Here is a 24823-nt window from a genome sequence, read left to right as displayed (position 1 = left end):
AATTATTGCACTGTATGATAAACATGCTCCTCAACGCACTGTCAAGGCAAAGAGAGCTCCTGCTCCATGGCTCACCACTGCATTACGCCAGTTAATGAATAAACGTGATGCTGCACACAGGGCCTTCAAGCGTAACCCAACTCCCGAGGCGTACGAAGCTTATAGGAAACTCCGAAACAGAACGAAGCAAAGCGTGAGAAATGCCAAAATCAGACATGCCCGCTCTGTCGTATGCGGCATATCAAAACCTGCTGCACTGTGGAAAAAGCTGCGCAGTTTCGGTATAGGGAAGCGAAGATATGACGCTGTTTATCAAGCGTCTGCAAAAGAATTAAACGATTTCTTCTCAACAGCTGTAATCTGCCACGCAGCGACAAATTACCAGCCCCAAGATATCAATCTCTTGAGAGACAAGTTTTTCCTAAAACATGTCACTACCGGCACAGTACACAAGGCAATTATGAGAATCTCTTCCGAGGCAGTAGGAAATGATGGAGTGAGCATTGGCATGATTAAAAACGTCGTAGCCACTATTATTCCAGTTATCACAGACATCTTCAACCTGTCTCTTGTCAGTAGTATATATCCTACTGAGTGGAAGCAAAGTTTAATCCAGCCTATACCCAAGACTGACAACCCTAAGTCGCCAGGTGACTACAGGCCGATCAGCATACTACCTGCAATATCTAAAGCCCTAGAATACATCGTCCATGAACAGCTGACGGATTACCTCAAAACTCATAACATCCATGACGAATATCAGTCAGGCTTTCGAAAGCACCATAGTACAGCAACTGCATTAATCAAAGTAACTGATGACATTAAACATGCTATGGACAGACGTGAAGCTACTATCCTAACACTGCTTGACTTTAGCAAGGCTTTTGACACAGTTGACTTCGATATATTACTAATTAAAATGAAACAGCTGAATTTCTCAATCAGCGCAATACACTGGTTCGACAGCTACCTCAAAAACAGAAGTCAACAAGTCGTTTGTGGGTCGGAAAAGTCATCATGGAAAAGCGTGCACTCTGGAGTTCCCCAAGGCTCCGCCCTCTGTCCACTACTCTTCTCACTGTATATTAATGATATTTCTTCAGTGATTCACTCCTGCAGCTACCATCTATATGCTGACGACATCCAACTGTACATAAGTGCAAGCCCCAAAAACATTGCTGGCGCAGTAGCGAGTATGAACGCAGATCTTTGCTCTGTTTCTCGATGGGCACAGAACCTAGGTCTGAAACTAAACCCCAAGAAATCCCAGGTCACACTTATATCTCATCCAAAGTTAATCAGCCGGTACTTTCGCGAAACGGTCCCTAAAATACTCCTCAATGGTACCCAACTACCATACCAAAAAACAGTAAAAGACCTTGGAATAATCTTGGATGAACACCTAAACTGGGAAGATCAAACAGTCACAGCTTGCCGGAAATCGCTCTCCTCCCTACATGCAATTCAAAAATTTAGAAAAATATTTCCAACCCATGTTAAACAAAAATTAGTCCAAACACTAGTCTTGCCTAATCTTTACTACTGCGATGTAGTTCAACATGGCACGAATAGTGAAAATTCTAGATGCCTCGAGCTAGTGATGAATGCTTGCGTCAGATACGTGTGCAATATTCGGTTGTATGATCATATCAGTCCTTCATACTCCCAGCTAGGTTGGATACGCCCACATAAGGCACGCGATCTCCACACGATGTGCTTACTTCATCGATTTCTTAGCCACTGGTGCCCTCAATACTTATCTTCTCACATTAAACATCTATCATCATTCCACAATCGCAATACCAGATCGGATACGTCTATCATCTTGGCTGTACCTTTACATAACACAAAATCTTTCTCCGTGTCATTCTCCATCTCAGCCATACGACTATGGAACACACTCCCCTGTGATCTGCGTCTTATCCAGAACTACTCAACATTCAAGAGGGAACTCAAAACTTACATATTAGGGACGGTATAGCCACCATTGTTGTGCCCCTAACATCTCTTTCTTTCTTCTCTCCATCACAGCTTCGAATTTTACCATTCTTTTTCTCTTCCTCAAACCTATCTACCTCTTATATATCTCTTTCACCCCATTCTATCGCCTTTTGTCTCTGCTCGATGAGAATAACTCACAAGCTGCAAGAATATAACGAGAAAATTCCCAACTAACTGACATTCACAAAAGAAATGTATGTTTACTTTCATATACTTAGTCACTATTATTATTATTATTATTATTATTACTATTATCATTATTATTATCATTATTATCGTTGATTGTTATAATTATTTTTATTGTTATGACTATCATTGTACTACTGTTATAATCTCAATTTTTTTTCGTTTGACATCAATAATGCATAATACGTTAAATGTTCTTAATGTTATTTAGTAACTGTAACTCGTTCAATCTGAGTATGCCTGGTTAGGTGTAAGAGAGGGCCTGAAGGCCCTAATCTTGCCAGGTAAAATAAATGCATAAATAAATAAATAAATATATGGCGTGACTTAAAATTTGTTAGTTTAATGTGGGAATATCTTCTAGCACAGGTGCTTGGCATTTCTATGTACCTTCTGCTACTCATCAAGCGTACACCTTAGGCGCAATGACGCGCATCTTATGATATTCAAGGCGGAAATTCCTCTAGTGCAGTATATCCTCCTAATCGACGTTCCTGGGTTTTGTTGAGGGGCGTATCACTCAAGATTCATGCACTTGCGCTGCGGTCACTTCTTAGTCTCTTTATCTTTCGCAGCCCTTTTAGGAACGGCTCCCAGTGGAAATGCTTCTGGATAGGATGCGGGCGACGAAAAAGGAATGCTCAGCTGGCTTCCGTTTTAAGTACTAACACCTATTAAGTAGCGACCTCTTTGTATTTTAGTTTCCTACTTCTATGACACAAAACTTTAGACAAAACAAAGTATTAAGAAATGATAGTTCTTTATGACTTTTTGAAATCACTGTCACTAATGATTAATTCAGTATACCTAAAATTAAAAGGTAATTAAAGTTTTTTATCGGAGCGACCATCCCAAGCACTCAGGCATTATCCTGATAGTCACGGCTTCTGGAAACCTAACGCAAGAGTTAATCACGTAGCTCTGGTAGACTGAAAGATTCCGTTATTTTAACAGAAGACAGGTCAGACCTATTTTCAATTCTCTTGTTTCTTTTCGAAGTGCATACAAAGGAAATATTTTCCTCTGAGCCCCATCGCAAAAAAATTAATTATGTTCAGTTAATTTATTATACTGAACACTTGCAGCAACGTCGATTTCACTTACATGCGTATTTACTGATAAGCTATCCTAACTTGACATCAGAACTTAGCTTAAAGTTCGGGATTTGACCCCGTGCTCGATGTATAGTTCTATACATTGACATTTCGTCACCATTTTTGGGAGATATCTTCAGGGATAAATCTACATCTATATGGAAAGCTCAACGGTAGGCCGAATTTTGAGGCGCATTGTGCGGTGAGTAGAGGGTGCCAACATTCATCACGAAATAACTCATGCGTGATTGTATATGGCAGGCGACTTAATTCTCTATTAAAATTAACCGAACGTTATTTCCTTGGACCACGTCTGCATTCACATTTTATTTCATTTAACTTACTCTTTTTATGGTTAAATTTGTCATGGTTTTATAAATTTCTATTGCCTCTGTATGTCATCTAGAGTGATGCTGCATCGTCTTTTTTAAACTGCTAGTCCCATTAAATTTTATTTAATTATCTACTTTTTCTAAACCATGTTCCGCTACGGCCGACCTATCGTTTTGTCCAAAGCGACAATTAATGTTATGGTCGTGGAAGCGACTGTTAATACTTTCTTCCTAGTTCTAGAACACTTTTTCCACAAATTCTCGGAATGTTAAACACTCCAGCTGCCGCTTTTGGATGACGTACATCTTTTCCACTTCGTGGTAATTCTCTTATTATACTTGTGGGCTTGAAAATCGTTTGATCCCCCGACTTAGCCAAAACTTTTCCGACGCGACCAGTTAATAACATCCGCTGTTAGCGACCGTTGTTATTTATTAATCCTGGTATTCAGTCATGTACTACTCGTTACACAGTTTTATTGGAATTTTGGATGATGGTACCTTTCCTCATGGAAGTATCCCTCTCGGTATGTTTCTGACCTGTATACTGCCGCGGGTTTGATCACTGATACAGTCAATACAATACAGCCATTGCTCTCGTTTTCCATCATATACCGAAACTTGGGAATGATGCTTATGAGCTGTAATAGGCAGACATGCATCTCTTCTTCCTCGTAGGTGCAGACAACTAAAGCATCATCAGCATAATGGTTCCTCTTTACCTCTGTTTTAAAGGCTTTCTAAAGTGCCAGTTATTTGAAAATCCTTATAAAGAACTGTACGAAGTGGGGATATACTCGTAAATAGCAACACCGTCAGTTTTCTCGTAAAATCACTGGTGTACATAAAGTAGCTCGTAGTAGCACAATTTCTAAGCAAAGTCACTATCTTCCCAGGAAAAACGTCTGGTGTTTCTGAAATAGATTCACTCATACGAACCACCGCAAACAAAGATGTTAAATCTGACGCTATTACCACTTGGACACATATTCATGTATTTCTGTTCGCGGTATAAAGCGCCGTGTTTCTAATGTAACCGACGTAGGATTGCAGCAGTGATGCTGTGTTTATGGCCAACTGGTGGGTAGAAGACCCAATGGCATTAACAAAAGATCTCTGAGCAACCTTACGTTTGTGAATTTTAAGGAAGCCGCACGGTCTGGCGGTAAATCTTATGTCGTGCAGAGATGCTCCTCATCATCTGCAGAGAAAGAACATTCGCATAAGGTGATTAATTATCTCTTGGTCCCGACTGCTTTTAAAATCCTTCAGAAAGATCTCTCAACGAAAGTTTTCAGAATAAATAATCAGCTGACGAAAGAGAATACTTTCTCTCCAGAGGGCTGCAGAAGATGACTCTCCTTAAGTGCAGGAAGAAAAACTGATAATTCCATCTTAGTGAGAATCAAAATAACCAACTACGGTAGATCCCAGTGTCTAAAACACTCGACCAACCTAGTACGGTGAGGCGAACGCTATTACCATTGCGACTGAAAGTAATACGTATCAAGAGAAAACAGAATCATTGTTGGCTGAGAATCGTCACACAAAGTCTCCGCAGATTCGAGAAAAACACGCAAACCTGGTCTGTACGCTCTTGCCTGAAGTAATTACGAGCATAATTCTGCCCGGGATTCAGCACTAGTTATTAATTTCAGCAAACTCTTCAGTGCCCTAAGTTGATAAACGAAAGTCGGTTTTCAGAGCTATGCATCGTATGTATCAGTTTCAGACGCTGTATAAGCTATATATATATTACTAGTTCTGACTTACGGCAACGTGTCATGGAACTTTCGTGATAATATTCAAAACTTGATAACTGCTCCGCAAACAGTGAAGAGATGAATATTGAGAATTCGTGGGAGAGATAGCAATTCAAGCGGACGACGGCAGATAAACCAGACTACAATGGAAGTTTGATTAAAATGGAGGTTGGCGGCGGGTGTAGCCAGCTAAAAGTATGGTAGATTGACGAAATGAGTTCTAAGAATCAACAGAAGACCGATATTTCTCACGGGTGGTAAATAGATGACTTTAGAAACCTTTAAGAAGCAGCCCCAAAGAAACTGATACACCTGGCTTATAGCGTGTAGAGCCTCCGCGAGCACGCGCGAGTGCCGCAACACGACGTGGCATGGACTCGACTAATGTCTGAAATAGTGCTTCAGGGAACTGCCACAATGAATCCTGCAGGGCTGTCCATAAATCCTTAAGACTGCGAAGGGGTGGAGATCTCTTCTGAACAGCACGTTGCAACGCATCCCTAATATGCTCAATAATGTTCATGTCTGGCGAGTTTGGTGGCCAACTGAAGTGCTTCAACTCAGAAGAGTGTTCCTGGAGCTACAATGTAGCAATCCTGGACGTGTGGGGTGTCGCATTGTTTTGCTGGAATTTCCCAAGTCCGTCGCAATGCACAATGGACATGAATGGATGCAGGTGATCAGACAGGATGCTTACGTACGTGCCACCTTTCATGTTTGTATCTAGACGTATCAGAGGTCCCATATCACTTCAACTCTACACGCCTCACACCATTACAGAGCCTCCACTAGCTACACCAATCCCCTGCTGACATGCAAGGTCCATGGAACATGAAGTTGTCTCCATAGTCTTTTTCTTCCGCCCGCTCGATACAATTTGAAACGAGACTCGTCCGACCATGCAACAAGTTTCCAGTCATCAATAGTCCAATTTCGATACTGACGGGACCAGGCTAGGAGTAAAGGCGTAAAACTTCGTGTCGTGCAGTCATCAAGGGTACATGAGTGGGCCTCCGGCTCCGAAAGCCCATATCGTTGAGGTTTCGTTGAATGGTTAGCACGCTGACACTTGTTGATGGCCCATTACTGAAATCTGCAGCAATTTTCGGAAGGGCTGCACTTCTGTCACGTTGGACGATTCTCGCCAGTCATCGCTGGCCCGTTCTTGCTGGATTTTTTTCTGGCCTCAGCGATGTCGGATGTTTCACCGGATTCCTGATATTCACGGGACATTCGTGAAATGAGTGTACGGGAAAATTCCGACTACATCGTACCTTGGAGATGTTGTGTCACATCGCACGCCGTTGTAAAGCAGTAACCGATCTAACAACTGCGCCAGGCACTTGTTGTCTTACATAGGCGTTGCCGACCGCAGTGCCGTATTCTGCCTGTTTAGATATCTCTGTATTTGAATAGGCGTTCCTATACCAATTTCTTTGGCGTTTCAGTGTCTCTCTTTGAAAAGCATGACTTTAAAATTTGGGTCAAAGGTGTCTATAGTCCTCCACTGTATGGTGCAAAACCATGCTCCCTGCGACGTCACCCTGGGGCACGGAGTTGCTTCAAACGGCACGGTTTCAACATAACTCTGAAGTTCACGTGACGTATGAAATGGGTTAATGTTGTCACATTGGCACAGAATTACTATACAATTCTGCACATCGCCGCTGTGGACGTGACCAGTAATAGGGAGGTCGCCACAACATTTCCTTACCCACATTTCGTTCATTCGTTTAACTCCTCTGCGATGGAGGTCATAATCACGACGCCCAGCGCTGAAACGACGTTTTCTAATGAGTGGCCGAAGAAGACATTTCAGACACACGGACGCTCAGAATGGACGCCAATAGGCGCATGTGGCGGCACGAAAGGCATCAGTGTTAGCACCGCCTCCCCTTAGAACGCTAATTCCCACATATTTCGCTGTCGAGAACGATCATGTGGAAAATTGATAATAAATCTTCCCAGAAAATTCACGTCCCATATATGTTAAATTTACAGCAAATGAATCGGAGTTGTCCTTGTTATTAGCTATTCCGCTTATAACTTTCTACAGGTTTTACTCCAAAGGAAGTAAAGTAAATGGTAACTTTATCATGCCATATTATGGGTGCAGTAGTATCACTGTAACTCATTACCTGGTCAAAAACTTTTTCAGCCATTCATATTCGACCAGTACATATTTTTGAGACCAATGGCTCATGTGATTCCGCAACCTCATATTGATCTGTGGCACAGAAGACAACTCAGAATTACCAAGACAGTAAATGAAATGCCCATAAAATATTTATCTATCAGGAGATATCATATTGCTTTATCATTGCTTTTCCCCTACTATCGGATGTTCCTCGCTAAGAAATCACTAAAATACCTCTGAAAGCATTTAAATAACATCTTCCTTAGCATACAGACCGAATTTGGATTAGAAACCTATGATACCGACAACCAAGGAATTAAAAAATTTAGTAAAATGCAAAAAAGGATGATTCTTTTAATTTCTTGTTTCATGTGTAATAGTACTAGTGGACTTCTAGTGTTATTGCATCTACTTAAAAATTACGTACGTTATAGAGGATGTGTTGGTACTACTTGTACCTTCGTCATTGGCACCTCTTCACCGTCTTCAGATGTTGCTCGCGTAGCTATTAGTATCAAACTGTTCTCTAATTTTGTCAAATGGTCACAGATACGCAGAAAACCAAACGTATCCTGTAGTGAAATAAGGTTTTGCGAAAATAAAACCGAGTTTGAACTAACTTTCAGTGATAACTGTGCTCAGCAAGCGTTAACATTTAGCATCGTTTTAGCAGGCAATATGGCCAAACCCGAAGTACCAGCCTTGCCCTCGTGAAACTGCCCTCTGTTGCTCATCATGCATCTGCTGTACGTTGCTCCTAACATTTACCTCGTAAGCAAAGATGCACAAGTCTGAAGCCATTCTTTTGAGTTTGCCAATTAAAACACAGTCGGCCTTCGTACGAAATGGAGCATGCTCAGCGAATATTCATAATGTGAACGGGTGTTTTATACATGATAGGAAGTTTGGTGGAGGGTATTCGTTTACACATTAGTAAACAGGAGACAGTACTTCAGTAACGTGAACAAGTGAAATCCACATCCGTTGGTTAGGTAGAAGCCACTGCGTGAAGTGGCAGATGCAATTCGTGGCTCAGCTAGTAGTTCCAGAGCTGCGTCCGCGTTTTCAGATACCGGCAGATATTGCAAGAAGGTATGAAATTGGATCCTCCTCGAGAAGCTGAGGCTAGGAATCGAATGGCGAGTTGTGGTGTCTCGGACGCACCGAGAATTTCTCGTTCTTCAGATACTTCGTGCAACTTATGAGCGTAGTCAAGACATCGTTTGTGCTACGTGATCCTCCTATTTTCCGACGTCACAGCGATATGACGTGACACGTCACACTAGCGTGAGGGACATCGTTGACTTCCTTTCCCAGAACCTGTATGCGACTGTTTGACACGTGACTGGACGTTATGCACATCAATTTTCGTGATGTTTCCAACAATGTGCCTCCGTTCCTTAAAATATAGAAGAAGGTTTTAACTCCACTTAAGTCAGTTATGTTACCGGCTCTATTAATAACAGAAAGAGAAATTTGTGCACTTTGCACTATTTCACGGAGACTGGGGGTAAGCAAGATTTACAGTGAAAACGTTCGTAACGTTTACAGAAAACACATCGGGCATTACCATCTACTACAAACTACACACTGTGTCAGTTAATGGAACGTCAACAGCCACGGAAAGAGTACAAGTCGTATTATTTGAAATTATATGCTTCCTCTCTCAGAAAGTGTTAAACAATAGCGAGAACCAAATACAGCATCAGTGCGATGCTCTTTATATTACATGATACTTTACCTAGAAATAGAAAAATCATTTGTAAATAATATTTTGTTAATTTATATGTTTACTTTTTTCAGTAGGTATTCGACGATAGCAAGAACCAAACGCAGCTCTAGTCTGAATTAAATAATTCAGAAACCTTGCTTACTAAATGTTCAGAATAAATACGTATTTCCATTGACAGTATACAGCGTAAAAAGAAATCACAAGAAGTAAACTCAGAATGCAATGCACACAAAATAAGTTCGTGTAGTTTAATAGCTCCTGAACTGTGCGAATATTGCTTTAAAAATCTTTTCAAGGGTTTCACAACTAAAATAAAATCCTTTAAAACTATATTGATTGAACCACGTTTACTCAAGCTACGAAATACTTTCTTCCAAAACCTCATTTTCTTCACGTGGATGTTTTGGGAAGGCAGCACTGTCGTCGTTTCGTCTAGAAGCCTCCAGAGAACTTGAGTGATTCGAACGAGAGAGTCTGCGCTCTAGCTGCAGCAGACGGTATCCACAAGGTGACTGTATGAGGGAACTTTCTTCGCCTGCGTGCTTCCTGGTGATTAATCTAATTAAGTACTACTGGCATCTCGATTTTAGTACATCAGTATTTGGAGAATAACTGTGCTTAACATCTTCAGATTTTCTTTTCCTGTCCCTCTCAGATGAGTGGAATTTTATGTTGATAATTATTACTAAAATAAAAAAATAAAAACAAACAAACACACACACACACACACACACACACACACACACACACACACACACACACACACAATACTACGAAAAGACATTCACAATAACATTCAACGGCTGGCAACACGTTCCAAAACATAGCTCCAAAACTACTTTTCATGTCCTACTGCTGTAAAAACGGAATTTCGTGTAGCAGTGCGCAGAAGAAGAACAACCGTCAAACAGGGAAAAGAGCAGATATAGTTCAGCTTTTGCGGACTTCGTAATTATAAATTTCAGATGATTGCTACATGGCAGACAAACAGAAAGTGCCAGAACTGTTTATAATCTACATACAGTATACAAAGGCAATGTCCTGACTGACTAACTGATCAATCGCTCAGCTCAAACTGCTACGGACAGGAACTTGAACAATCGAGAGGGTGTTGATCTTATACTGTAGACCTTGTTAAGAAGGGATTTTTTGAAATCCCACGTGTAAGAGGGTGAAATATGGGATTAAATGTTTTTTGAAAGTATATTGTAATTAATGCAATTTCGAAGCTAGATCTACGAAAATAGATATTTCAACATTTTTGGAAATTTAGCCTGTTCAGGGTGAAAAAGTAAGTGTACATTTTTTGAAAAAATTTCTATTAAAGAACTACTAACTTATCTTTAAAGCTACATCTTTGACAAATGGTATCGGATTTTTCGGTTGCAAACCAAAATATACGTGTTTCAGTGATTTTGGAAAGTTGAACCCTATGAGACTGAAATACGGTATAAAATGTTTTATGAAATATTTCATTATGAAAGAACTTTTGAAGTTAAATCTATGAAAATTGTAATTTGTCGTCTGTGTTAAAAATAAAAAAATACAAGTTTCACAGTTTTTGCAAATTTAACTCGTATGCTGGTGAAATATGGTGTGTAAGTTTATATGGAATTATTACCTTATAAAAGCATTTTTAGGCAAAATCTATGAAATTTTGTGTTTGGGTTCTCTGTTAGATGTAAAATATTAACATGTCACTGTTTTTTGGAGATGAGACCTTTAAGAGGATGAAATAGGGGGAAATGTGTTATGAAAATATTTAATTATGAATACATTTTTAAAGCTAAATCTATGAATAATGGTGTTTGGGTTCTCGGTTGGGAATGAAAAAATGCGTGTTTCACGGTGTTTCGAAATTCAACCCCTATGGCGGTGAAATAGCCAGATTGATACAATGACTCATTATCGACCCGCCCAAACTACTAAGGATAGAGACTTGGGTTTTTATTGTAGATGCCGTGTAACAATAGACTGTTTCAAATCCCACTCGTAACGGGATGTAAAAGTGCATGAAAGGCTTTTTGAACATACTTCGCGACTAAGGCAATATTAAAGCTAGAATTACGAATTTTGTATTTGGTTTCTCAGTCAGAAGTAAAGAAATACATGTTTCAGCATTTTCGTAAATTCAACAAGTAATTGCGTAAAATAGTAGGTTAACGCATTTTGAAAATTAATCATTATCAAGAGATACTAAAGCGTTTTTAAAGCTACATCTATGAAAACTGGTATTTGGCTTATCGGTTAGAAATTTAAAAAAATACTTGTGTCATCGTTTTTGGCTATTCAACCCCCCTAAGGAAGCTAAAAATGGGGTGAATAGTTCTATGAAATTTATTTCAGTATGAAATCGTTTTCAAAATGTAAATTTCTCTTTGGCTTCTCTGTTAGAAATTTAAAAATACTCGTTTCACTGCTTTTGGAAATTCAACGTCTCATGGGGTGGAGTAGAGGATGAAAATTCTTAGGTAAAAATTTCCTTACATTAAAAAATTTTGAAAGCTAGTTCTATGAAAACTAGTATTTTATTTCTCAGTTAGATATAATAAATATGTGTTGGTACACGTAAGTTTCTATGGAATGATCACTACAAGGATGCAAAAGCCATGTTTAACAAAAACCTTGGACGTCAGCTTACCAGAATCGCATTTTGGTCAGAAGCACATTCGGAAAAGACCGTGCTTTTATGGCCTTACCCAGCGTGAAAAGTTTAGAAGGTGTTGTAATCTGTGACCAACATAAAGATTTGATTAAATATTAATAATAATATTCATAATGTGTGCATCCATACAGTCAACGTAAGTGAAGCAAGAGGCTTAAGCCAAAATGTAAACCAAGGTATATACATATTTCATGACAGTCAAGATGCCTTGTAAGTAATAAAGGCGAATCGCGTATGACAAAAAAAAAGAATCTATTCAGTTGTGATCAGACATACCCAAAGTAACAGTTACCAACATCCTTTTCCTGAGGACATACGAGGGTACTGTCGGAAGTGCTCCGAACGGCTTTAGTTACACAGAGTGAAGTCGAACTCTGCCAACAAAGTTCGGAGATTGTTCAGAGATATTTTCAGAGTGCTTTTGTATACGGGATGCCAGCTCTCCGGCGGCTTTTACATAGTCGTTGAATTTCGTTTGACATCTTATCCCTATTTATCTTTTTATTTGCACTGCACTGTAAATACCTATAGAACAGCGCAAATGCCGACCGCATGAAATGTGTGTCTTTGAAAACAAATCTGTTCCAATCACTCACAGTATTTGCTGCTCATAACAGTAATGCCCAGTTCACTCTTAGCCCTCAAGTCTGCATTCGTTAGTGCTCGGTTCTCTACCGGGTTTGTTTTTCTGTAGTACTAGTTTTACGTTCAGAGAAATAGACACCAATGTGGATAGGTTTACTGTTGAAGAGATGGCCGATGTGCACTATTTGTACGCAATGGAAGAGACACGCAACGACGATATGCTTGAACTGTCCCCGCAAAGACGGAATCAAAACACGCCTTTTGCATCTGTAGCTTTTGCATCTCTTTATCAGATTTAATATCTTCACATAAAATATACTTTAATTTCTTCCTTTCTCTGATGTTATATTCATTTAACTCTTTATCCTAGCCGGCCGAGGTGGCCGGGCGGTTCTAGACGCTGCAGTCCCATAGTGCTCAAAGCCATTTGAACCTTTATCTTAGGATTATTTAGGTTTGAACTGTGAGAAGGTATTCCTAAATTTTTATCCGTCGTCTGTTAAGGGCATCCTATAAGTAGAGACAAACAGGACTGTGAACATTGTGAAGAGACACTACACCTCAAAAAGGAGTGCCCACGAAAGGCGGAACGGCCATTCACGTTCGATGTAAAAGACATAACAAGTAGTGTAATGCAAGCGGCCGTGACTGTTAAATTTACTAAGTAATGTTACTGTGCCTTATGCACAGAACTGACCGTTGATAATATGATCAGTAAAGCGGGGGAAAACACCTACCAGCAAGTCGCAGCAGAGGATGGTTGATCAAACAAGTGTTTAATGTACGAAACGAAACTGTGCAGGGAATCACTGGGAGGCAAGAGAAGAGGAAGCGAGAAGCAAGGAGAAAGAAGAAAAGATAGATGAGATAAATGTGCTCCTTCATGAGCTCGAAGCATATCAATTCTTCCATGGTGACACATGTGGAACCTTTGCCCGTTAATAATCCTAGGTGATCCCCAACATAACCTAGAGCTCCTGTACACATTTATAGACTGTTCGGTGCTATTCGTTGGAACTCGTTAGGGTTAGACACAGATATTCAGGTGACCTTAACAGTCGACCAAGTACAGTTCTGCTACGGATCTGAATATCTTTCACGTTACCATCCACAGGCAGAGTTCCAAATCAAAGTACGAGGAGGATGATTTTAGTAACTGTGGCGCATGAAACGTTGGGAAGAGAAGGCGGCTGGGGTAGTGTAGGCGTAAATTCTTAGCAAAAGGTAAATCAAGTTTATTAAATAATAAAAACAAAGATCATGCCCGAAAAGGAACAAACAAGGAAACATCGCTGAGTTTAAACTTCACAAAACATCGCTGAGTTATCAAATGACGCGAGAGCCTTAACACAATAGTAGAAGACACCATTAAACCATTGCCCCACTGGAATTAATCATCTTTACAGAAAGATACACGAATACATAACGAAAATGACAAAGCACTAACCTAAGAAGATACGTAAACTGTCGATAACATACAGCCCCTCCGAGATCAAAAGAATATTGTACAATAAAGGGATCATCAATAAATATAAATAGGCGCACCAGCTAGAGAACACAATCATGTCCAATAGAAGACCTTAACCGACTACCTAATCATAAAATGCAGCCAACCGAGGCCGACACCTTAAGTTAAAACCAGACGTACAACATAAACCAACAGACACAGTCAACAGTAATACGTCGCCCATATGTACCCCGACAGCAAGTAGGACAACAAAAGGCAACAGGTAAAACAGACAAATTGGTCCTAAGTAAGTTTCATCAGACAGGCGTGTCCTCTATAACTTCCAAGTCCAAAGCGGCCTCCTTCCGTTTTATTCTGCAAATGTAGTCTGTTGACTCAAATAGCCTAACAATGAATTAATCGTATGTTGTAAAATATAGCACTATAGTCCGATTAAGATTACTTGAGAGCTGACGTCTTTCACTTGCCGCTACAGTGTCGGTATATCCGCTGTCGGCTACAGGTCAGTTATAGGCGACACACAAACACGACTGGTCATTTCGCAAACGCTGTAAATGTGCCAGAATGAGATTTTCACTCTGCAGCGGAGTGTGCGCTGATATGATACTACCTGGCAGATTAAAACTGTGTGCCCGACCGAGACTCTAACTCGGGACCTTTGCCTTGCACACAGTTTTAATCTTCCAGAAAGTTTCATATCAGCGCACACTCCGCTGCAGAGTGAAAATCTCATTCTGGAAACATCCCCCAGCCTGTGGCTAAGCCATGTCTCCCCAGTATCCTTTCTTTCAGGAGTGCTAGTTCTGCATAGTTCGTAGGAGAGCTTCTGTAAAGTTTGGAAGGTAGGAGACGAGATACTGGCAGAAGTAAAGCAGTGAGGACCGGATAGAGTCGTGCTTCGGTGGCTCAGATGGTAGAGCACTTGCCCGCGAAGGCAAAGGTCCCGAGTTCGAGTCTCGGTCGGGCACACAGTCTTAATCTGTCAGGAAGTTTCGCTGTTAATGTTGGAAGCGGTTGTTGCGGGATATGACGAAAGTGGAATAAGCTCTATCGGCAGTTGGTTTTGTGTAACTAATGACTGAACTGTGGCAGAGGAGGTGTTTTGTTCCTATACACGGGGTGCCGCATTACCAACCGATGAGCAGTTCCGGTTGGCACTTGGATACAGATTAAAGGCGAACGAACATATGCCAAACGAAAAAAGGAAGAAAATTAAGCGCAAATAAAAAAGTTAATAAAATGATGAAAACGACACTACGAAGTGGTAAAAATTTAAATCAATTAACTGGATAAAAATGACAATCAAAGTCTTTTGATTAGATTAAGAAAAATAAAAAATGTCATTGTATTTGACGAGATTCGAACTCTCGATCTTCAACACATCACGTTTATACGCTAGCCGCTACGCTACGCCATTGAATTGCAAAAGGTTGTTGTATTTATCGCTCTCGGGTTCCAGTCGCATTGATTAACTACTAGCCTTCAAATAAACGGCTTCACGCAGTGTCGTGCGCAGATTATCTAATGTAAGCGGATCTCCTATGGTTATAATATCGGTATAAATCGCTGAATCAGCTTTTGTGCGGAAGAATGCAGAAATTTCTGCTTAGTGCTGTATGAAACGTGTGTATTTCGTTAGCATGTGTGTGTGTGTGTGTGTGTGTGTGTGTGTGTGTGTGTGTGTGTGTGTGTGTGTGTGTGTGTGCTTGTGTTTTGCTTTTGGTGTGATTATATGTGCAGCGGAACACGAAATAAAAGGGCCAGACCCAGGATTTGGGATACAAACAAAGGAAGACAGCGAACTGGAAGTAACTAATTGTTGTGCAGTTGGACGGACTATAGCCATCAAAACGCACTGCCTTAGCAGAAAACACTTTACAGCAAGCACTTCTTTGCTGGGGGTAAGTGGCATACACGTGCTTTGTGCTATAAGGAAAGGTGTGTGCTGCACATGATGTCTCTCGCTTAATTGGGGATAGATGGGAATGGACGTGGATCTTTAGTACTTGTATCTTCATCATCATAGCTAGACCATTCACCTACAACAAAGCCTTTGTGAAGAGGGTATTTAACCCAAACTGCCATGATACCTTCTGTGTTAGATACTGTATTGCTATAGGCTTTTATTTAGGATCATTTTGTCAAAAAATGCGAGCATAAAGGTGTGTCAACGTGCATTTACGTGCTAAACGTGCATTTACGTGAATTAACTGGCGTGGCATTTATATGTAGGATCATTTTGTCTAAAGAAATAACACAAATTCGAGAATATGAATATATTTATTTATTCACAATCTACAGTTATAAATGCCATTATAATCATCTTCAAAAAAATCACTTGCTCCTTTTTTTAATCGGTGCAACAGCAGCACAGTATTTGGAAAGTAGTTGATTCTTATAATCCTCAAATTCTGCACGTATATCTCGCAATGTTATCGGTGCATTACAACAGTCTGCTATTCCATCAATAAATTTTAGTTCAACATTTTCCACATGTATTCGGCGGGCAGCAAAAGACTTCGGCACTGCACTGATACAGGTACTAAAATAATGATTTATATAATCTATGTGAATGCTGCATGTTTGGAGCCAGTTAATTATATCACTGTATAGGGCTTGGACATACGGGAGCCATCTATTTAGTCTCTTAATCGAGTCTAGATAGAAAACGTTCTCAACAGTCGAGTGTTGCATTTAAATTCTCCCTCACCACTTTTAACTCTTCGTGAAGCATACTAATACATTGATAATATACTCACTATTAGACCGCTGCAGTAGATGTCGTGGTAGGAGGGGGACGGAACATATTATGTAGTCATGTGCTTCTTGATTTATGTTGTTGGACGACAGAGTTCACCCCACTCGTAGTCTGAAAACTGAACTTTAATATTTTTCGGCACATTTTGGGGCGCTAACACAGTTGACAAGCTACCATCTTGTGAAACTTCAATTCCTACACGAAGACATTTTGAACTGCTAATCGTTAACACAGAGCATGAGGTGAACAGTAAAGGTTTGGTACATTCTCATCCACAACATCCACACCAACTCTGTTAGCGATCTGTTCTTGCAGTGGTGCTGGAATGTCTCTTGTGCGTTGCTCAATGGAAGGTGCGTACGATGTAATCCAGTGCGATGCAGGACCCTCTAGCACAGCTTCTCAGCATGCTGGATCGGAGGCAGTTGCCTCTTGTAGGGTGGGTGCTTATATGAAAGTTTTCGAAATGACAGTCAGTTCCAGAAGAGAGAGATGTTTGCATGCATTGTATAATGCATCTTTAAAGCAAAGCATTTATTTTGCAGCACCATGTTCCTGCTCTTCATATGTTCAAGCATTAGCAGTCACTTCCATTCCTCAGCAAAATGAGTGCATGTAATACAGCTATTAAAACACTCCCTGTTCGTTCCACACTGACATCTGATGTCTCAACCTCTTGTGGCGGTAATACGACGCTAATGCTGTAAGTAGATAGTAAATTTAAACAAATTTATGTAAATTTAAACAAATTTTCACAGATTGGAAACAAGTTATATTCGAACTGAACGGCATCATGAGCAGCCTCTAGTAGGGGAGTGGGTGGCAACAACATACTAACAACCCTCACCTGCAGGAGAAAGCTCTTAGAGCAAAATTCTATCCAAAAATTCGAATTTCCCGCCCATTTTCCAAGAGAATGACGTGCCAGGACCCCATGGCGAACACACTTGATGGTGGTACTGCCTCTAATTGTTTAAACAAAAACTGAAAATAAAGACTTATGTCCAGCACAGGCCGAGTCCTTTTCCCCCCCGTACCTAGGAAGAGGTGGCGGTCGGGCGACTTAGGTTAGTGGAGGTAGCCCAAGTGCCCTTTCTTTCCCACCATTTTCTTAGGTTAGTAGAGGCAGCCCAATTGAGCAACCTTCCCAACAACATTCAAACTTCCCGCCATAAAGCGCCATTTTGGATAACGGTACTTTGGGGTGATGCCACCCTTGCCCTCCTACTGAGCACACAGTTAAACTTGCTACCGAAGATATATTGACCGTAATGCCCAACAAATATGGGGGCAATTTCCTACGAGTGGTACTGCGATTTCTCACGATGGTTGTAGGTTTCTGATAGAGGTCAAACCTTAGTAATATGTATAACAAACGCCATGATAGCCAGCCACTTTACTGAGGTATGTCACATATTCGATTTCAGTACCGTGACGCATCAGTGTCGCTGTACCGCTGACAGTCTGATCTGCTAGCCATATATGTCGCATAATCAAAGAAGTCAGCGTGGGATGCTAAGTTCACTACTTGAAATAAAGCAAAGTCAGTATGTGATGCACGAAGCATCTCTCAAAGCAGATGGTTCTTCTCCATTGTTCTAGTCGTATTGAGGTTAACTGTGGTGATAAGCCTGTCATTTAACTGCAGGTGCTAAGTTATTCATTAAGTTGGAAATGTCTATTGACCGTCAAGCTGCATCATTTCCTCTGGCCACTCCCAATACCTCGGATGGAGCTATCCCTAAAGTGCCTGCGACAATACCGAAGGCCCTGCTTCTACATCCGGTGTACGACAATGAAGTGTGATAGAACCGATGCTATTTACAATATAGGGTATATAAATGGTCTAGGAGAAAGCCTCAGATGCTCTTTAAGGCTATTCGCAGATGATGCTGTTGTTTATACCAAAGTAGCAACGCCAGAAGACAGTAAGAATATGCAGATCGACCTATAGAGAATTGATGAATGGTGCAGACTCTGGCAGGTGACCCTGAACGTAAATAAATGTCACATACTGCGCATACATAAGAAAAGAAATCCACTACTGTACAGCTACACAGTTGATGACAGCTGGAGACAGCGTATGCCTTAAAATATCTAGGCGTAGCTATCCAGACCGACCTTAAGTGGAGTGACCCTATAAAACAGATAGTGGGAATAGCAGACACCAGACTCACATTCATCGGAAGATTCTTAAGGAAATGTAACTCATCCATGAAAGAAGTGGCTTATAATGCGCTTGTTCGCCCGATTCTTGAGTATTTCTCATCTGTCTGGGATCCTTGTCAGATAAGATGATAGACGAGATAGAGAAGATCCAACGAGGAACGGCGCGTTTCGTCACGGGGTCGTTTAGCTGGCAAGAGAGCGTTACGAAGATGTTAAACAAACTCCACTGGCAAACGTTAAAAAAGAGGCGTTCTGCATCACGGAGAGATTAACTGTTGAAATTGCGGAACAGCACTTTTCAGGAGTAGTCAGACAACATAGGCTATTACTTCCCCCCCCCCCCCCCCCATATACCTCTCGCTTATTGACCATGAGGAGAAAATCCGAGAAATTAGAGCCAATACAGGCTTACCGACAATCATTCTTCCCACTCACTATTCGCGATTGGAAGAGGGTTGGAGGGATCAAATAGTGGTACCGAAAGTACCCTCCGCCATACACGATTTGGTGGCTTGCGGACTATGATTTAGATGAAGTTTTTGTAGGGTATATTTGTGGTAGGTGGTATCCTCGTACTCCTGTTTCTGGTCCTCAACCTGTTGTGATGTTACCCGGCACCTCCGCTTGCAGCGCTTTGGGGATCGTTGTTTGTAGTTGAGTCATCCTGTGTCAAATGAAGGCACTGACTCATGATGCTGTAGAACAAAGGCCACAGTTGACACGATCAGAGAGTCCATCGCCATGGGCGGTGACGTCGAAGTGGAGTCTGCGATACACAGAATGAGTACTTCATCGTTACACCGCATCTGAGGATGCTGTGTTGTGTCATCAGGGAGTGTCGCATGCCTTGCTCAAGCATCAGCAGTCGTGAGGGCCGCAACTTTAATCATAGAAAGCAGCGCCTGCTGAGACAGCAGCTCGATATCTGCCGGCGGTAGTTGCATGAGGCGATATTGGATGCATTCAGATCGGAGATGCCTGTCCTTTCTACATCCGGAACAGGTTGGTTGTTTGCCATAAAGGACGATGGCATAGCAAAAAAATGGTTCAAATGGCTCTGAGCACTATGGGACTAAACTGATTAAGTCATCAGTCCCCTAGAACTTAGAACTACTTAAACCTAACTAACCTAAGGACATCACACACTTCCATGCCCGAGGGAGGATTCGAACCTGGAACCGTAGCAGCCGCGCGGTTCCGGACTGCGCGCATAGAACCGCGAGACAACCGCGGCCGGCTGATGGCATAGCAGTCACCGATTTAGAGACATGAGCCAAAATATTCTTTAAGTTCAATTCAGGCCTGTCAGAATCCGTTCAGGACGGGATGGATTGCGTCCACTTTTCGGCAACATGACTATGCACCACGGTGCAGGGCCGATGTGCTGACTCGACGTCGTCCGCTGGGAGTTTAAATGAAAGTCCGAATATTCTGATCGTGCAAAGTCCCAAACAAGCATAATCAACGTGCGCAGGACTCACATTGCCATCAGTGTGACAGAAGCAGAGGCTATGTTCCGTCTCCCAAAGGACCCGTTCACATGTTGCGTCGTGATCTTTAGATAGACTGCACTGCTCACAGTGGATAAATATATGCCGATGAAGTTGGCTGCCAGGATTTCGACCTCTTATTCTAAAAACTGTTCTACGTAAAGTTCTTTTAGTAGTGCAAATTCGTTTTGGCACATAAATCTGAATATCGATTGTCTGTACTGGTTTGCCATGCTGATCTATATGCTTAAGCCAGCGCGCATGAAATGGCCGATTAATGAGTAAGCAAGACGAGCGCTCATTCCGTGACGAGCACACAAACAGCAACCCCTGCACTGCCAAAGACAAACTGCGAAGCGTTAGGCTATCCGTGAACGCCTCATGGACCGACAAAAACTTCCGCATGTCACACATTCTACAACCCTATACCATAGTCTCCTATAGTCATCGTAAATGCTTGGACCTATACTCTGATTCCTGCACCAGTGAGAGTTTGATATAAGGATGTGGACAGTGTAATACATGGAAGTTTTAGTCAGTCGTGAACGGATAGCCTAATGCGGCGTTAGCCCGCGATAAATGGGAAATCTAGGATCGAGTCCCGGTCCCGCAAGAGTTTTTTATGTGTCACTAACAGGTAGTATATCTATCTGAAGCCAAGCTATTCGCATTCAGCGAAGTAAATTCTAACAGTTCTCTATCGTCATGCAAGTAAATATATAATTATTTAGTTTCGTTAGAGGTGATATCGGTCAAGAAAAACTGACTGTCGAGTTGGATAAACATCAGTACTGGATTATCCGACTAGAAGGGCGCGAGTTAGACAGCAATAGGAATAATGATCACGTTTATCGTTGGTAATTTAGTGATTGCAGGATTATTTATGTTTGGCATATTAGGCGCTGATTACACAAGTAGTTCAGCGCTGGTTGCCTGACGCGAAAACTTATGTACCATGTGTTTTATCGTTCTGCCTTGTGTTTTATCGTTCTGCCTTGTGTTTCAGTTTTCTCGACGTGCGATCGTCCTGGCTCGTGTTTCGTATACTCGAGGTCACAAAATGTATGAAAATAATATTCATCTACACAACATATAACAGTTAATAACATCTAATACAGTAAACTATAAATGGCATCTACATACCATTTATTTGTTCGAAATTGAGAAACAACACGAATGAAATCGAACAACACAGCGTAGAATGAGAGCACAGGATCGAAAAACGAATTGAAGAGAAAAATACACCAAATGTAGTGGTTCATTTAGCAGAAAGGGTGGCAGTAGTGAAGACAGCGACAGCTTTTTTTATCGTGATGGCAGAGTAAGGATCTTATTAGTACGTTCTTGATGATTCTGTTCTACCTCATTTGTTATTTCGTTATATGTAACACTCTTCGACTTCGACTTTCTTTGTGTGTGTGTATGTGTGGTTGTGTGTATGTGTGTGTGTGTGTGTGTGTGTATGTGTGTGTGTGTGTGTGTGTGTGTGTGTGTGTGTGTGTGTGTGTGTGTGTGTGTGTATGCAGCTTCTCAGTATTATTCTAGCATTTGTGAAACCAGAAAAATCTAAAAACCTAAAATCTATGGTGTAGTATAAGTCCTCTTTCTAGGTATGAGAGGTTATTAAAGTAAGGACATGGTCACCCATAGTCATGGGAAAAGTGTGACACCATTTTACCACTAGTGCTTTGTAAGTCACAGGAGAATATTTCTTACCGGCCACCCTAGTCGGAACATGCTGAGGGCCAGATACCTCAAACGTGTCCAAGATTGTCTTTTGTATTAAATCATCTGATGATATTACATTCGCGAATAAGTGAGAAATATGACTAACAATCATAATATCTAAGTTGGAAAATTGCCAACTTTGCTCAAAATGCTCTAAACTGATTATTTCAATCCGAATATCGCGATCACAAGTGGTATGAAATTGGTTCGTGGCATTGTTGAGCAAAACAGAGACAGCCACGGAATTAATCTCCGTCAATTCGGAAAATGTGGCCTGCGAGTATACCGAACAAAGCCTCCTGATAATCACTCCGTTAATTGCCCTGCGACCGCAAATCCATGAGGGAGTAAGGAAAGGGGTGAAACCCAATAAATCTTGCAGTCCAGCCACTCCCGAGGGGGCGCTATAAGCAGACTTAGTAACGACGTCACGGAATAAATGAATATTCTATCGAGACTTCGTGGTCTGAGAAAGTAAACAGTATTAAAAGCAAAGTAACAAACTTTGTGGGCATGGCTTGGAACTTTCTTTTATCCTGTGGCTCTCTACCTAGTGTTAGCCTTCCCGTATGGCTTTAGTGTCACCAGACTGTACGTGTTTCGTATAGTGAAATCATTGCGACTTCAGTAAAGTGTGGGTGTTTTGATTGGTCGTGAGGAAGATGATAAGAGAGAGGGGTGAAATCAGATGCCGGAACATTGCCTGCTCCCTTCAAATAGCACCTAGGTGGCCACCAAACTTAACGCACCCATCCGACGGACGGATCCCCAGCAGTTGTTACACTCCACGAGACACTACGGGTAAGTTCGAAACTGAAGCCAGCTCATTGACACGAAGATGGACACAAGAATGGAAGGGAACGATCTATTGATACGTAATCAGCATGGTTTCAGAAAATATCGTATCGTTCTTGTGCAACGCAGCTCTCTTTATTCGCACGAAGTAATGGCCGCTATCGACAGGGGATCCTAAGTTGATTCCGTATTACTAGATTTCCGGAAATCTTTTGACACCGTTCTTCACAAGCGACTTCTAATCAAGCTGCGGACCTATGGGGTATCGTCTCTGTCGTGCGACTGGATTCGTGATTTCCTGTCAGGAAAGTCGCAGTTCGTAGTAATAGACGGCAAATCATCGAGTAAAACTGAAGTTATGTCAGGTGATCCCCAGGGAAGCGTCCTGGGAACTCTGCTGTTCCTGATCTATATAAATGACCTAGGTGACAATCTGAGCAGTTCTCTTCGGTTGTTCGCAGATGATGCTGTAATTTACCGTCTAGTAAGGTCATCTGAAGACCACTATCAATTGCAAAGCGATTTAGAAAAGATTGCTGTATGGTGTGGCAGGTGGCAGTTGACGCTAAATAACGAAATGTGTGAGGTGATCCACATGAGTTCCTAAAGAAATCCGTTGGAATTCGATTAGTCGATAAATAGTACAATTCTCAAGGCTGTCAATTTAACTAAGTATCAGAGTTAAAATTACGAACAACTTCAGTTGGAAAGACCACATAGATAATATTGTGGGGAAGGCGAGCCAAAGGTTGCGTTTCATTGGCAGGACACTTAGAAGATGCAACAAGTCCACTAAAGACACAGCTTACACTACACTCGTTCGTCCTCTATTACAATATTGCAACGCGGTGTGGGATCCTTACCAGGTGCGATTGACGGAGGGTACAAGTATGTCACAACTGAGACGTCTCATAAAATCACCGTCGTTTTAAAAAATTCTCAATAACGCACTGCGTTCTTATTTATTCGAAAAACTTAACCTCTTGTACAGATGAACCAACATTTCTAACAGTTCAGAGCTATCATTCCATTCCAGTGCTGTGTAATTCATCACAGCCTTCCACAGTTTCATTTATGTAGTAGTCCGCTGACAGTTCGTAAGCACGAACATTTATCACACGGATCCCCTCACGCTGCTGGTTATCGACTGGGGCCGCATTAATCAGTCGCACCTGGCCACCGACTTCTCTTGTACCCCAACTATCCGCGAACCGCCTCTGCTGTCAGACTGGTGTCTCAGCCTTTGACGACAGAATTACCTGACACACTCACTCAGTATCTGTACTTCGAAATATTCGGAAAAAACAAACTCTAAAACACTATAAAGGAAGCAAATTGGTACCATAGAGGTACACCATAGCGTCGTAATACGTACTGAACGGCTATTGGAAACACATGCTGAGCATTGGACGGTAGCAGTGTGGGTGTATGTTGCTGTCGCCTCTTTGCTGAGTATGTTGTCTCTGAGAGGCGTAGGCAGAAGGGGGAGTGTGTACTGAACTTCACCGTCAAGTTTCGCTTAAGCACAAGCAAACACTGCTCTCCGTTATGTCATGTTGACCACTCCGTCCAACGACAGCAGCACCGATATACGTACAGCAAACTCCAGGCGCCAGTTAATTCAGTTAATTAGGCTATATCTAGATCTTGTATGTGTTGTTCAAGACGGGCGAATAAAACATTCCTTTTACTGCGATATTCTTAACTGTAACGAAGTAGAAGTCTGAATTACCTTTATACTGGATGAGATTTTCACTCTGCAGCGGAGTCTGCGCTGATATGAAACTTCCTGGTAGAATAAAACTGTGTGTACCGACCGATACTCGAACTCGGGACCTTTGCCTTTCGCGGGCAAGTGCTCTACCATCTGAGCCACCGAAGCACGACTCACGCAGTATCTCGTCTCTTACCTTCCAAACT

This window comes from Schistocerca gregaria, chromosome 2 (assembly GCF_023897955.1).
Source record: "Schistocerca gregaria isolate iqSchGreg1 chromosome 2, iqSchGreg1.2, whole genome shotgun sequence".
Lineage (NCBI taxonomy): Eukaryota > Metazoa > Arthropoda > Insecta > Orthoptera > Acrididae > Schistocerca > Schistocerca gregaria.
Note: the sequence above shows the minus strand (reverse complement) of the source record.